The sequence below is a fragment of the Martes martes genome (assembly GCF_963455335.1).
Source record: "Martes martes genome assembly, chromosome: 11".
NCBI classification, from domain to species: domain Eukaryota; kingdom Metazoa; phylum Chordata; class Mammalia; order Carnivora; family Mustelidae; genus Martes; species Martes martes.
This window is the reverse complement of record NC_137899.1, coordinates 33655500-33669267: the sequence shown is the minus strand read 5'-3', so window position 1 is coordinate 33669267 and position 13768 is coordinate 33655500.

The window sequence follows — 13768 nt, the reverse complement described above, 5'->3', positions numbered from 1 at the left end:
AAAGAAGACTCTTAAAAGTAACAAAAGATTTCTGCAACTGGGCACCCAGCTATAGCTAGTATTTAAAACTACCTTCTTATGGGGTGCTTGGGTGGCTCAGTGAGTTAAAGCCTCTGCCTTTGGCTCGGGTCATGATCCCAGCGTCCTGGGATCGAGCCCCGCATCGGGCCTTCTGCTCGGCGGGGAGCCTGCTTCCCTTCCTCTCCCTCTTCCTGCCTCTCTGCCTGCTTGTGATCTCTGTCTGTCAAATAAATAAATTAAAAAAAAAAAAAAAACTACCTTCTTACACTGCCCATTCTCTATTCCCTTTGTGCTCAGCAGGCACTCAGCTGGCTAATCATGATTTTTTTTGAGTGATTTCTGCTACTGTATTTTTTTAATTATAGTAAAAACATTGAACATGATATTCATCCTCTTAACACTTTTTTTTTAAGATTTTATTTATTTATTTGACAGAGATCACAAGCAGGCAGTGAGGCAGGCAGAGAGAGGAGGAAGCAGGCTCCCTGCTGAGCAGATAGCCCGAAGCGGGGCTCGATCCCAGGACGCTGGGATCATGACCCGAGCCAAAGGCAGAGGCTTAACCCACTGAGCCACCCAGGCGCCCTCTTAACACATTTTTAAGTGTACAGTTAGGTATTATTAACTATAAACATTATGTAGTACAGCAGATGTTAAACACATTCATCTTGCATAACTGAAATTTTTTTTTGAAAATTTACACTCATTGAATCTTTAAGCATTTCCCTCACCCCCAACTCACTAGCAAGCACCATTCTTCTTTTTATTAATTATTTTATTAACATATAATGTATTATTTGCCCCAGGTGTACAGGTCTGTGAATCATCAGGCTTACACACTTCATAGCACTGTCATTGTTATTAGTATTTCTTCTTTATTTTGTTATGAATATGCAGGTGTATTAAATTCTCTGTTTTCGTGCCTTTTTAATCACTTTATCATATAACATAATCAGTATTAACTTTTCATCATAGTACTTAATTTACAGGTTATCAAGGAAAAGTATGAACATCACTCAAGGACTTCCCATTGTCTTCTGGGGAGAGGATTAATAGGTTTTAATAATAGTACACAGAATAGGTGCATCATGCTAGACAGAAGGGTGACTTTGTTATTGTCTTTATTAGGAGATTAAGTTTGATTTAAAGAGAAGTGTATGAGTGCCAAATTGATAATGAATCTAGCGTGCTGGTAAATTTTATGTGTCAACTTGGATAGAATGCAATCCCCAATTGTTTGATCAAGCACCATTCCAAATAGTACCCTGTATTTATTTTTAGCTGTGATTAATATTTAAATCAGTAAAATTTGAGTTGGCATTTACATTCTAGTAGAAAAAGACAATAGATAAAAAACAACTAAATAAACTATTACACAGCTAATCATATTATTAAAAAGAGTAACAAGAGAAAAAAATAAAAGCTTTTAAGGGGCTCCTATATGGTTATCTTTGGGTTTCTCAACAGGAACCCTGTAGACCAGAAAAGAGTGGGCTGATACGTTCCAAGTACTGGGCGGGGGAAATCCTTGCCAACCAAGAATACACTGTCTGGCAAAGTTCTTCAGAAAAGGAGAGAGATTCTCCCAGACAAACAAAAGCTGAGGAAATTCACCACTAATAGAACTGCCTTATAAGAAATGCTGAAGGGAGGGGTGCCTGGGTGTCTCAGTCATGGAAAATCATCAGTTTGCACAGGAAGACAGCAAGAGAGGAAGAAAGAAACAAGGGAATGACAAAACAGCCAGAAACCATAAGATGACATTGTAAGTTCTGCCAATAATTACTCAGTGTAAATTGATTGAATTCTCTAATCAAAAGGAATAGAGAGTTTGGATGGATAACAAATCAAGACCCAACTATACGCTAAGAGACCCACTTCAGCTTTAAAGATACACGTAGGCTAAAAGTGAAGGGATGGAAAAAATATTCCATGCAAGTAGAAGGCAGGGGTACCTGTCCTTATATCAGACAAAATGGACTCTAACCCACAAATGGTGATAAAAGCAAAGAAGGTCATTATATAATGATAATCTTATCTTTAAAAAGATAAGACAATTATAAATATATATGCATGCAACAACAGAGCATCTAATATATTAAGCAAAATAGTAAGAGATCTGAAGGGAGAAATAGACAATAATACAATAGTAGCAGGAGATTTCAGGCAATGCTAGAGGACTTCAGGCCCCCACTTTCAATAGTGGATAGATCCTGCAGGCAGAAGATCAACAAAGAAATGTTCTAAACCAAATGGGTTAACAGATATGTAAAGATCATTCCATCCAATAACAACAGAATATACATTCTTCTTAAGCACGCATGGAACATTCTCCAGGATAGGTCATGTGATAGGTCAGAAGTCATAGCAAATTTAAGAAGGCTGAAATCATACCAAGTATCTTTTCCAACTACAATAATATGAAATTTGAAATCAGCAACAGGATTATTCATAATCTGAAAAATTCATAATAACATAGAAATTAAATAACATGCTCCTCAACAACTATTGAATTAAAGAAGAAATCAAAGCGGAAATCAAAAAGTATCTTGAAAGAAGCAAACAAATGAAAATTGAAACACAACAAAGCAAAACCTATGAGATGCAGCCAAAGTAGTTCTAGAAATTTAGGGATATAAATATTAACATTAAGGAAGATCTAGAATAACCTGATTTTATATGTTAAAAGAACAAGAAAAAGGGAAACAAGCTAAGCCCAAAGTTAGCAACAAGAAGGAAGTAACAAAGATCAGAACAGAAACAAATGAAATAGAGACCAGAAAAACAATAGAAAAGATTAATAAAACTAAGAGTTGTTTTTCTGAAAAGACAAACTTGACAAAACTTGATTCAAATTAAGAAAAACAGAAGATTCCAATAAAATCATAAATGAAAGAGGAGACATTACAATGATACCACAGAAACGCAAAGGTTTATAAGAGATTACCAGGAAGAGATTACATGCCAACAGATTGGATAACCTAGAATAAACGGATAAATTCCTAGAAACATACACCCTACCAAGACTGAACTGTGGAAATAGGAAATCGGAATAGACCAATATATAAGGAGATTGAATCACTAATTGAAAACCAGCAAAGAAAATACCAGGACCAGACGGTTTCACTGGTGAATTCTATATTAAAGAAGAATTAGTGCTATTCCTTCTCAAACTCTTCCAAAAAATTTAAGAGGGGGAAACACTTTAAACCTCATTTTACCAGGCCAGCATTGCCATGATACCAAAGCCAGGTGAGAATACTGCAAGATGTGGACAGCTGGGTGGCTCAGTTGGTTAAGTGTCTGCCTTCAGCTTAGGTCATGATCACGGAGTCTTGGGATCAAGTCCTGCATCGGGATTCTTGCTCAGTGGGGAATATGCTTCTCCCCCTGCCTGCCTCTCCCCTGTGCTCTCTCTCTCTTTCTAACTAATAAATAAATAAAATCTTTTAAAAAAAGAATATAACAAGACGTCTGAAACTAATATAACACTGAACATTAATTATACTGGAATTAAGAAATAAAATTGAATGAATGAATGGATGGATGGATGGATGGATAAATGAAAAGGCACACTACAAGAACAAACTACAGACCAATATCCCTAATAAATATAGATGTAAAATTTATCAGTAAAATACTAGCAAAACAAATTCAAAAGCACATTATAAGAATCACACACCATGATCAAGCAAGATTTATCCCTGGGATGCAAGAATGTTTCAACATAGGCAAATGAATAAATGTGGTGTACCACATTAATAGAATGAGGGATAAAAATCACGTGATCCTCTTAATACATGAAGAAAAAACATTTGACAAAATACAACATATTTTCTTGATAAAAATTCTCTACAAATTGAGTATAGAGGAATATAATAAAGACCATGTATGATAAGCCCACAGCTAACATCATACTCAACGGTGAAAGATTGAAAGTTTCTCCTCTAAGATCAGGAATTCCGTTAAGGGTTAACTTTTACCATTCCTATTCAATATACTACTGAAGTCCTAGCCAGAGCAACCAGGCAAGAAAAAGAAATAAAATTGGAAAGGAAGAAGTAAAATTGTCTTGGTTGCAAAAAACAGGATTTTATATAAATAAATATATATGTTACTAAAACCCCACCAAAAAATTTGTCTTTCTCTGTCTGGCTTATTCTACTTTGCATACTGTCCTCCAGTTCATCCATATTGTCACAAATGGCAAGATTACCTTCTGTTTTATAGCTGAATGCTATTCCATTATATATATTTATATACATGACATTTTTTCATCCATTCATCTATTGGTGAACACGTGGGGTTCTGTGTCTTGACCATTGTGACTAATTCTGCAGTCAACACAGGAGTGCTGATCTCATTTTCTTCAGATACATACCCAGAAGTGGGATTGCTGAACCATATGGCAGTTCTATTTTTAACTTTTTGATGACCCTCCCCGTAGTGTTTTCTCTAATGTTAAATCACTAGATTTGTGGTGATTGGTTATAGTAGCCTCAGGAAACTGATGCAGGCCTCAAATCAGAGAAGCTAAACAAGATATTTTTATTTAAAAAACAAAACAGTGAGGGTAACGAGGCTCTGAATTGGGCTGGTGAGAACAGAGAAACATCCATAGTGTATATGAGAAAGGTAGAAGGGTGATAAAAATTGGCTTAAAAAATGCTGTGACATTGATGGAGAGGAGGAACTCTTTTAGAAGGAAGACGATTTATTCTTCTGGTTTAGATTGACATCAGACCAGAAGGTGCTGCAGAAGTGTGGCCCTCAGGGTACTAACTAAACACAAATGGGTCCTAATGTGTACTCTTTGCTTGAGTTCCACTCTTACTTTCCTAGTTCCCTTCTAGTTGTAGGATTATCCACCTGTGTCCACCTCTAAACAATGACAGCCTTTCTGTTTGCTTTGCCAGAATCAAGTTCTGAATTCAGGCCAAAATGTATTTCGGTCTGTTCCTTCACACACAAAGTAGCTACTTGTTCCCAGGTCTCAGTGATAAGAGGCCTTTGTGATTCATTTTCCTCACTCACATCTCTGTTTCAGATGCCTGCTCCCAGTTTGTGAACCCTTTGAGAAAAGGACTGTGTCTTTGCATCACTTGATTCTTGGGTTTGGCAAAGTCCTTGGTATCTAGTAGAGGTTCAATAAGTGTCTTTGCTTTTGCCAAGTTTTTGATTTAGTGTGTATCTTCCTCTGGTTTAGTTTTGTTTTATCACAGATTAACATCTGCAGGTCTTCTGTTAACATAATATATAGTAAGAGAATTTTTATCTAAGGCCATAGAATTTTATATAAAAAATAGGGGAGAGACCATCATTACCATAAAATCTATAATCTAGCCTTTCCTACTCTACTGAAAAAAAAAAGGCTTATGGGAATTACGTCCATAATTTTGTAAAAGAAAAAAAATGTTCTTAAGATATTGGAGTGGTCTGGTAACAGTATTGTACCAATGTCAATGCCCTGGGTTTGATTTTGTCCTACAGTGACTATATGCCGTCATTTGGGGAAGCTGGATGAAGGGTCAGCAGCCCTCTACAGTTTTTTCAACTTCCTGTGAGTCTATAATTACTTCACAACACAAAGTTAAGAAAGAAGAAATAGGAGAGCCAGTTAAATTTAAGGATTTGTGGCTCTTGAAATGAGAGTAATTTGGGCTGAAATCTGAAAAAAGAGGAGTTACTCAGGAAGTAGTAGGAGTGGGGAGACAGGCCATAGGGAAGGAGGGAGAGATTTAAGGTGGAGGTAATAGCCTGTTCAAAGAGATTTTGAAGTGCGTAAAGAAGGACATTGTGGCTGGAGTTGGCTGGCCAAGGCAGAGAGTGGCATGAGGCACCCAGGCGGACTAGGGGTAAGCACAGTTGCCTGCTTTCCTCCAGGAGCCCTCCCTGACAAAGTGGAGATGGGGAGTGTTTGAATCTGAGGACCAGATCCTAAGCTATGTAGACATCCCCCACCTCAGACTCCAGCACCATGCTGTAAGGAGAAGCCTAATGCACGTGGGGAGGCCACAAGACTTGACTCAGCGGAGCCTCCAGCCCACAGCCAGCATCGAGGGCCAGTTGTGAGTGGGGATCTCAGACATCCAGCCCAGTCAAGTCTTCAGATGCAGACCCAGCCAGCATCTGACTGCACCATCATGAGACAAGACCCACCTCACTGAGCCCAGTCAATTCAGAGAACTGTAAGGGGTGGTAAAAAACATTGTTTCGGTTCGCCTGGGTAGTTCGGTCAATTAAGCATCTGACTTTTGATCTCAGCTCAGGTCTTGATCTCAGGGTTGTGAGCTCAAGCCCTGCATCAGGCTCCACCCTGGGTGTGGAGCCTACTTTAAAAAAACAAAAAACAAAAAACAAAACCCAAAAACATTGTTTTAAGCTAATTGATAGCTAATAAGTAATAACTCTTCCAGAGCCTATGAAGGATTTTCACTTACTTTACCTCTCTTGATCTTCAAAAGCATCCCTCTAGGCTGCAGTGTCTTGGTGGGCACCTCATTCACCCGTGGGCACCAACACCTGGAGCAATACTTGGCCCATTGAAAGTCCTCAATAAAAGTATAGGTTAAATGCAAAAAAAAAAAAAAAAAAAAAAAAGGTTGTGTTGCTCTTTAAAAAGATTAAACAAAAGATTTTCAGGGAACACCTTCTGCACTTGTAGTCCTTTGTTCCAGTTGGAACGGCTAACACCAAGGTTAAAGACCTCTGCCCTTGGAGCCTGAAGAAATCAGAATAGCAAAGAGAAAAGCAGGAATGTTTCCAGATATGTGCAAAAGGCAAAGGTACATGATGAAATATTTTTACCTGGACTCTTTCAAAAGAACCAGTTTGGGTCATAAGGAAAAGTGACCTTGGAGCTGAAAACTAATATTTTCGCTTCTCCACTGGGCAGCTGCACAGAAATGTTTTCTCTCTTATTGATCGTCGTCTAGCATATGGAGAAGCTCCTAGTCTCTCCAGTCAGAAAAACCTGGGCTTCTCTTTCAGCTGTCGGTTTGTATGGTTCTTAGGCAAGTTACTTCCTTTTCTCTAAGCCTTTATTTCCTCATTGGCAATTAAGGTATTTCAACAGCTCTTTGTTGGATTATTTGGGCATAAACTATTATAATAAAGGATTTAGGACAATACCTAATATCTAGAAATTTCTCAATAAACAGAAAAATAATGTTGGCTGCCTTCACTTCATATTTTTCTTGCCCTTCAAGGCTACCAGTTCTCTTGTGTGAAAAGGAAGTTGTGTTTTGTATTTATTCCTTTGACAATTACCTCAAGTGCCTTCTGGACTGGATGCTGGGTGCACACAGTGTAGGAGACAAGAAATTAGGTTAGTCATCTGTATTGGTGCCACAAGGCAAGACTTCTTGGAAAATCAAGTAGAGAGCAATCACTTCTCTTGGGAGTGGTTTGAGTGTTAGAAAACTTCCTGGAGAATGCAGTAGGTACCTGTCAGGTGGACAATACAGAGAGGGTGTGGACACAGAGAACAGTGGAGAACAGCCTGGAAGCCTGGAATGGGCAGTGAGTTCGGGTGGTCAATTTCCTGTGTTCTGTGTTGGGAGGAGCAAGTGACTTATCCCACCATCCCAGTGGTGGGATGAGTCTGGGAAGTAAGGTAGGAACCAGGCCCAAAAGTCCTGCTGTGCTGGGAGAGATGGATTTGTATTCTTGCTGTGGTCTATTTGAAATAGTGAGAGTATTGAGATACGCCTTATTTTAGAGGGTCCACATTCCAACACAGGTGCAGTGAGCTTTCATAAAATGAACCACATCTTAACCTTTTGACTTCCATTATAAAGGTGAAAATATATACCTTACAACTTCCATAAGTGAGGGAGGAAAAGAACACACTTTAAAAACCTACCCCAGGGGACCCTGGGTGGCTCAGTGGGTTAATGCCTCTGCCTTCAGCTCGGGTCAGGATCCCAGGGTCCTGGGATCGAGCCCCACATCGGGCTCTCTGCTCAGTGGGGAGCCTGCTTCCCTTCCTCTCCCTCTGCCTGCCTCTCTGCCTACTTGTGATCTCTGTCAAATAAATAGGTAAAATCTTTTTAAAAATTAAGAAAAACACACACACACACACACAAAACCTACCCCACATCTCCCAAGCACGTGGCCAATGTGCAAGAGAGTAGCTGTGTCTGTAGCATTTCATTCCCCAGCATTGGGGAGGCCCAACTCCTAGCATCTTAGGCAGGAAATCACACCGTTCTATCTGAGGAGGAGGGGAAAGGGCATGGTAAGGGAAGGAGTCAAGAGTCAAAAGGACTCTAAAAGTCAAAAGAGAAAGCTAAAACAGTATTATCAAGGTCAGGACTCTAATATTTTATTTCTATCATCAAACCAGTTTTCAGCTGAGGCTTCCCTGTATTCAATCAGAATTCAAATGTGACAAATTCTTTCATTTCCAAAAAAGTTCATTGTCCTTCTTCAATTCTCTTAGGCAAAACATGTCTATCAGTGTGGGCATTGACCCCACGACTCCCACCCTTTAGAGTTTAAATAGATGACTCACCTGGGATTTATCGGTGGTTTTTCTACATCACTTTGGGAAAGTGCCAGCTCCAGCCAAGTTAGGGCTCAGACTGTCTGAATCATTTGTAAAAGTGCATGGCTATCATAATCTACCTCCTTAAACTAAAAAATGGTATAAAAGTCTTTGGAATCTGACATATTCCAAGTCTGGAACATACAGACAAAACCTGGAGAGAAGTTATCAGGTTATAGGGAGAAACGACTTGAGGGTTTCTTCTATGAGAACAAATACTTAAAAGGATCGTTAAGAATGTTGGATGATGCGGTGTTTCACAGCACTTAGCATTCATGAAGGTCTTTTGCATATACTTTAATTCTGAAAACAAGTTTTTGAATAGCTAAATTTTCTGTAATGGGTTATTATTGGCTATTAACAGATGAAATTAAATTTCAAATACCTTTTAAAGTCTCAAAATTTGCATTTGCACCAGAAGAGTTACTTCAGACAACAATTTTATCTATTAGCGTTGCATATCAAGGCCAACGTCATAAGTGAGCTATGCAAATTCTCTGCACCAAAACTCCCATATATTTTGTACATCTCTTTATTTTAGATTTCACTCTGTATTTTAACCTCTTGCTGATTCTTCACTCTGTTTTTGGTTATTTTTGCATATCTGAGGGCTGGGTCTCTATCTTCTTGTCTTTATGTCTCCGCTGGGCTTAATGCCCTGTCTTGCCACAGTCGATGACCACTTGAGAAGTGTTGCACGAACCATGATAGTCATAGTCAGGAAATGGCAGAGTTCAAATACCTTTATCCAGTTTCAGAGACTTCCACCTTAAGACATGTGCCAAATACCTTCCCTTTGCTCTTCCCTGTTTACTCTCCACCTTCTCTCCACACTGCTCTCTGCCCTGGGGGAGCCACTTCTGTGGGTTCAGCTGAAGGGGAGCCTGGGAGCAGCTGGAGGGGCCGACTGCCCTTCTCAAAGCAGTTTTCCTTGTCTGACACTTATTGTGGGTTCTAGCAACTGCTACTTTCCCTATCATGCCAGCCTAGGGAAAGCACTGGTCCCCCCATTTTTGTGGCCCCAATGTCTCCCCTATCCGTTATGATATATCCCCTACACCCTACGTTCTGCCCATATCTTTGTTACTGGTTCCTTCATTAAATCCTCCTTGAATATCCTCGTTTGAGCATACCATTCTTCTCCTGCTGAGACTTGGACCGATAAAGGACAGTTTGTATTATTGCAAAAAGGACCTACCATTCTTGACCAGTATAACGATTGCTTTCTAAAAACCATCTCGATAACCTCTGTAAGTCTAAATTCCTCCTTCGTTTTTAGTGTGTAAAACCTCACAGTGTATAAAACCTCTCCTGAACCCCACTGCATCCTTACCTGCCTCTCAGCTCAGCTAAACGAAGATCACAACTTCCTTCTTCCAGAGCTCCGCTCTTCACCCCCAGCTGTTCTTGAGTGGCTGCCCTGCTCTTGGAACTCGGAGAAAACTTTTCTTAGACGTAGCTTTACATGTATGGCTAAAGAGAGCATAGATACTATGTTTTCACTGGGTATTGGGGGAGGCGGTTCGGGAGGAAACGCAGGTAAACAAAGCTGAATGATTTGTTTACTACTGAAATTCTCGGTCTTCCCTGTGCCTTGTGACCCTCTGAGAGGGGGGTGTGGTAAGCAGCATTTCTCAAACTCATTTGACCAAGGGAAACTTGTTATCTAGGGGGCCTTTGTTACCTACTTAGTACTTGCTGGCAATCCTCAGTTCACAGTTTAGAAAACTTGGCTCTAGGGGGATACTTCTAACTCTATCCCTCTCTCCCTCCATAAATATGTATTGAATAAATAAACACATATTGACAAAATTGGTCAAAGCTCTAAAAGAAAGAAGTGAAAGACAGGGTTCTGCAACCCTTCCCTTTTTTTTTTGTTTTCCCAAAGATTTTATTTATTTATTTGAGAAAGAGAGGGGGAGGGAGTGGGGACATGGGGGGAGCCCTATGGGTCTTACCCAAGGAGGGGGTGAGGGGCTGGCTGGACCCTAAGACTTGATCCCAGGACTCAGGGATTGATCTCAGGACCCTGGGATAATGACCGGAGCCAAAGGCAGACCCTTAACCGACTGAGCCACCCAGGAGCCCTGACAGCCCCTTCCTTTTAAACCCATGGTATCTACTGTGTCAGGATCTTCTAAATAGGTGTGAGCTGGGAGGTGGCCAGCACTTCCTGCACGATCTAGTTTGAGGTACTGATAGATGATACCTGGCTATTGATCCAGATGTCTTCTTAAAGACTTTAAGCATAGATTAATTGCAGATGCAGTTTTCCTCTGAGCTTTCTGCCTTGATCCTGAACTAGCAAAGGGTGGAAAAAGGGGTGGACAAGAAGGAGTAGGATTTATCAGGTACTTGCAACGTGCCAGCTACTATATTTGGGTTATCTCCTTTCCTGGAGAAGCACACAGTCTAGGAAGCTCACAGGAAGGAAAAAATGTAAAAATAAGTATAACGAATGCAGTCTAACATAACGCAAAACATAGCATAAGGCTGTGTGAATGAAGAGCTCGTACCCTGGTTTCTTTAACATGGCCTCATTATTCCACTATGTCAGCATCCATAATTATTGGCATTTGACTCCCTATTTTATTGTGGCATAAGCTCGAGGCCAGACTGAGTGTCCACCTACTCTCATGTCTTATGTAGAAAAATATGCAGATTTTTGTAAGTGACATAGTGGACTGGATGTTACTATGAGGGTGGAGGGAGGGCATGAGCAGAAAAGTTCGAGAAATCTTTTTAGTGAATACTTCACATCCCTTCCTCTATCGATGAACAAATACAAATACTGGCTAATTTGATTTTAGGAGTTTCTTTCTTTGCCTCTGCATTTTATTAAAGAAAACAGATTTAGAAAATCAGGCAGGATTTTCTAAATTCAAGGAAGATTTTCTAAGTTCAAGGAAGATGGAGAAGATGTATTTTTTCCTATTCCTCCTGCTGAGTCCAACTAGGAACACTGAACTTTGTATGTAAAACAAACATAAGAAGACTCTGAAAAAGGCAAACCAGATAAGGACATTTGAGACCAAAGAAGGACATGGTAGTGAATTTCCCACTTTCCGTTTTTTTTTTTTGCTTTGTTTCATTCTTGCCCCATATGTCCCTGTCTTGGAGCAGAAGAATGTGAAATGCCAGTGTGCACAGACATGAAGGAGCCCCAGCAAAAGCCTGTCCTCTTCAGCCAAAGGACCAGGAAAGGGGCAACCTAGCAAGACAGAAAATGTTTAGACAGTAGCTACTGTACTCTAGCCAAACAACATAGGAAAAAACTTGTGATATCACTCAGAGCCACACCTAAAAAAGCTAAGTCGCAAGCTTCAGCTTCCATACTTGCTAGGCTATAAGAAGGCACCCGACCTCACTGTCTGCCTCCAGCCATGTTAAGGAAGACTAAATAGGAAGCTGACTTTTCATCCTCACCTGATAAAAGTGAAGCACTCTCTTTCCTTTCCCTCCTGGGTGGTGTCAGAAGGGGTCCAGGAAGGTTTAGGACTTTTACCACTGCAAAATGGTCCCAAGGCCACCTCGCCATCCTCCTCACTCCCACCCTCATCCGTACGCCCCCACTCACCCTCCATGGTGCCAACGGAGACCATCTGGAGAACTCTAACAATGCACTTCTTCTCCCCCCAGCCAGGAAGTTAGCAGACGAGGCCTAGTAGGAAGCCAGGACTCGACCAGTGCCCAGCCATCACAAGGAACCCCCTCCCACCTCATGTGTAAATGGAGCCCAAGCAGAGAGCCTGGACTTCTCTCCCCACTTACAGGAATGAGGAAGGAATGATACCCCCTTTCTGCTGAAACAATGTCTAAAAATCAAGGAAAGCAGAAGGCTTAAGTAAAATCTAGAATTTCATAATATCATACCTCCAGTGTCAATGTTTCAGTTGAGTCACACTCAACAGACCATAAACTGGGAAGATCTCAAACTGAACATGGTAAATTATTGTACCTTCTATTCCATTTTGCTCTGAACTTAAGCTGCTTTAAAAAGAAAGACAAGGGGCACCTGGGTGGCTCAGTGGGTTAAAGCCTCTGCCTTCAGCTCAGGTCATGATCCCAGGGTCCTGGGATCGAGCCCCGCATCGGGCTCTCTGCTCAGCAGGGAGCCTGCTTCCTCCTCTCTCTCTGCCTGCCTCTCTGCCTACTTGTGATTTCTGTCTGTCAAATAAATAAATAAAAATCTAAAAAAAAAAGACAAAAAAGAAAACTAAATATAAAGAAAAATATTGTGAACAGCAGGGGAAAAATGACACATCATTTTAGGGAAAAATGATCTGAATCATACTGGATCTCTCATAAGAAACTATTTTTCAAATGCTGAAAGAAAAGCACCCTCAACCCAGAATCCCATATTCAGTGAAATTATCCTTTAGAAATGAAGGAAAATGAAGACATTTTAATTGAAGGAAACCTAAGGAAATAGCTCACCTAGCCCAACTACCCTAAACGAAGAGCTAAAAGAAGTCCTCTAAACAGAAGATAAATGATAAAAGGGAGCTTGAAATATTGGGAAGAAAGAATGTGGTAAGCAAAAATATTGCTAATATAATAACCTGTCTGTCTCCTATTATGTTTTCTAAATGTTTTTGCTGGTTGAAGAAAGAAATGTGCTAAAAAATTATCACACAGCCTGGTATTGTTTTAAATGTAAGTAGAGGAAATATATAAGACCATCACGTTACCAATAGGAAAGAGGAAATGACTGTAATGGAAATGGCATTTCTACATTTCACTCGGGCAAATAAAATGCAGCAACAGTAGACTGTGGTAAGTTATTCATATGTGCTGTATGATACTCAGAACCACACAAAATGGGAGTTTAAAAAATGTAACCAACAATCTCTTCCAGAAAATAGAAGTGGAGGGAATGCTTCCCAATTCATGTTATGAAGCTAGTATTGCCTTGATACTAAAACCAAAGACAGACAGATGGAAGGAGGGAAGGAGGGAGGAAGGAAAACAATACACCAATATTCCTTATGAATTTTGACACCAAAATACAATGTATTACTACTGGGGAGGTAGAGGAGATCTCTCTGTGTTATTCTTACAATTGCATATGGCCTCTAAGTATCTCAAAATAAAAAGTTTTTAAAAACCAGAGCAAAGGAGTGAGTGAATACAATTTAGATTCCATCTGATACTATTTATAGAGTTCCAAAATTGATTTACACATGATGGCAAGTTCAT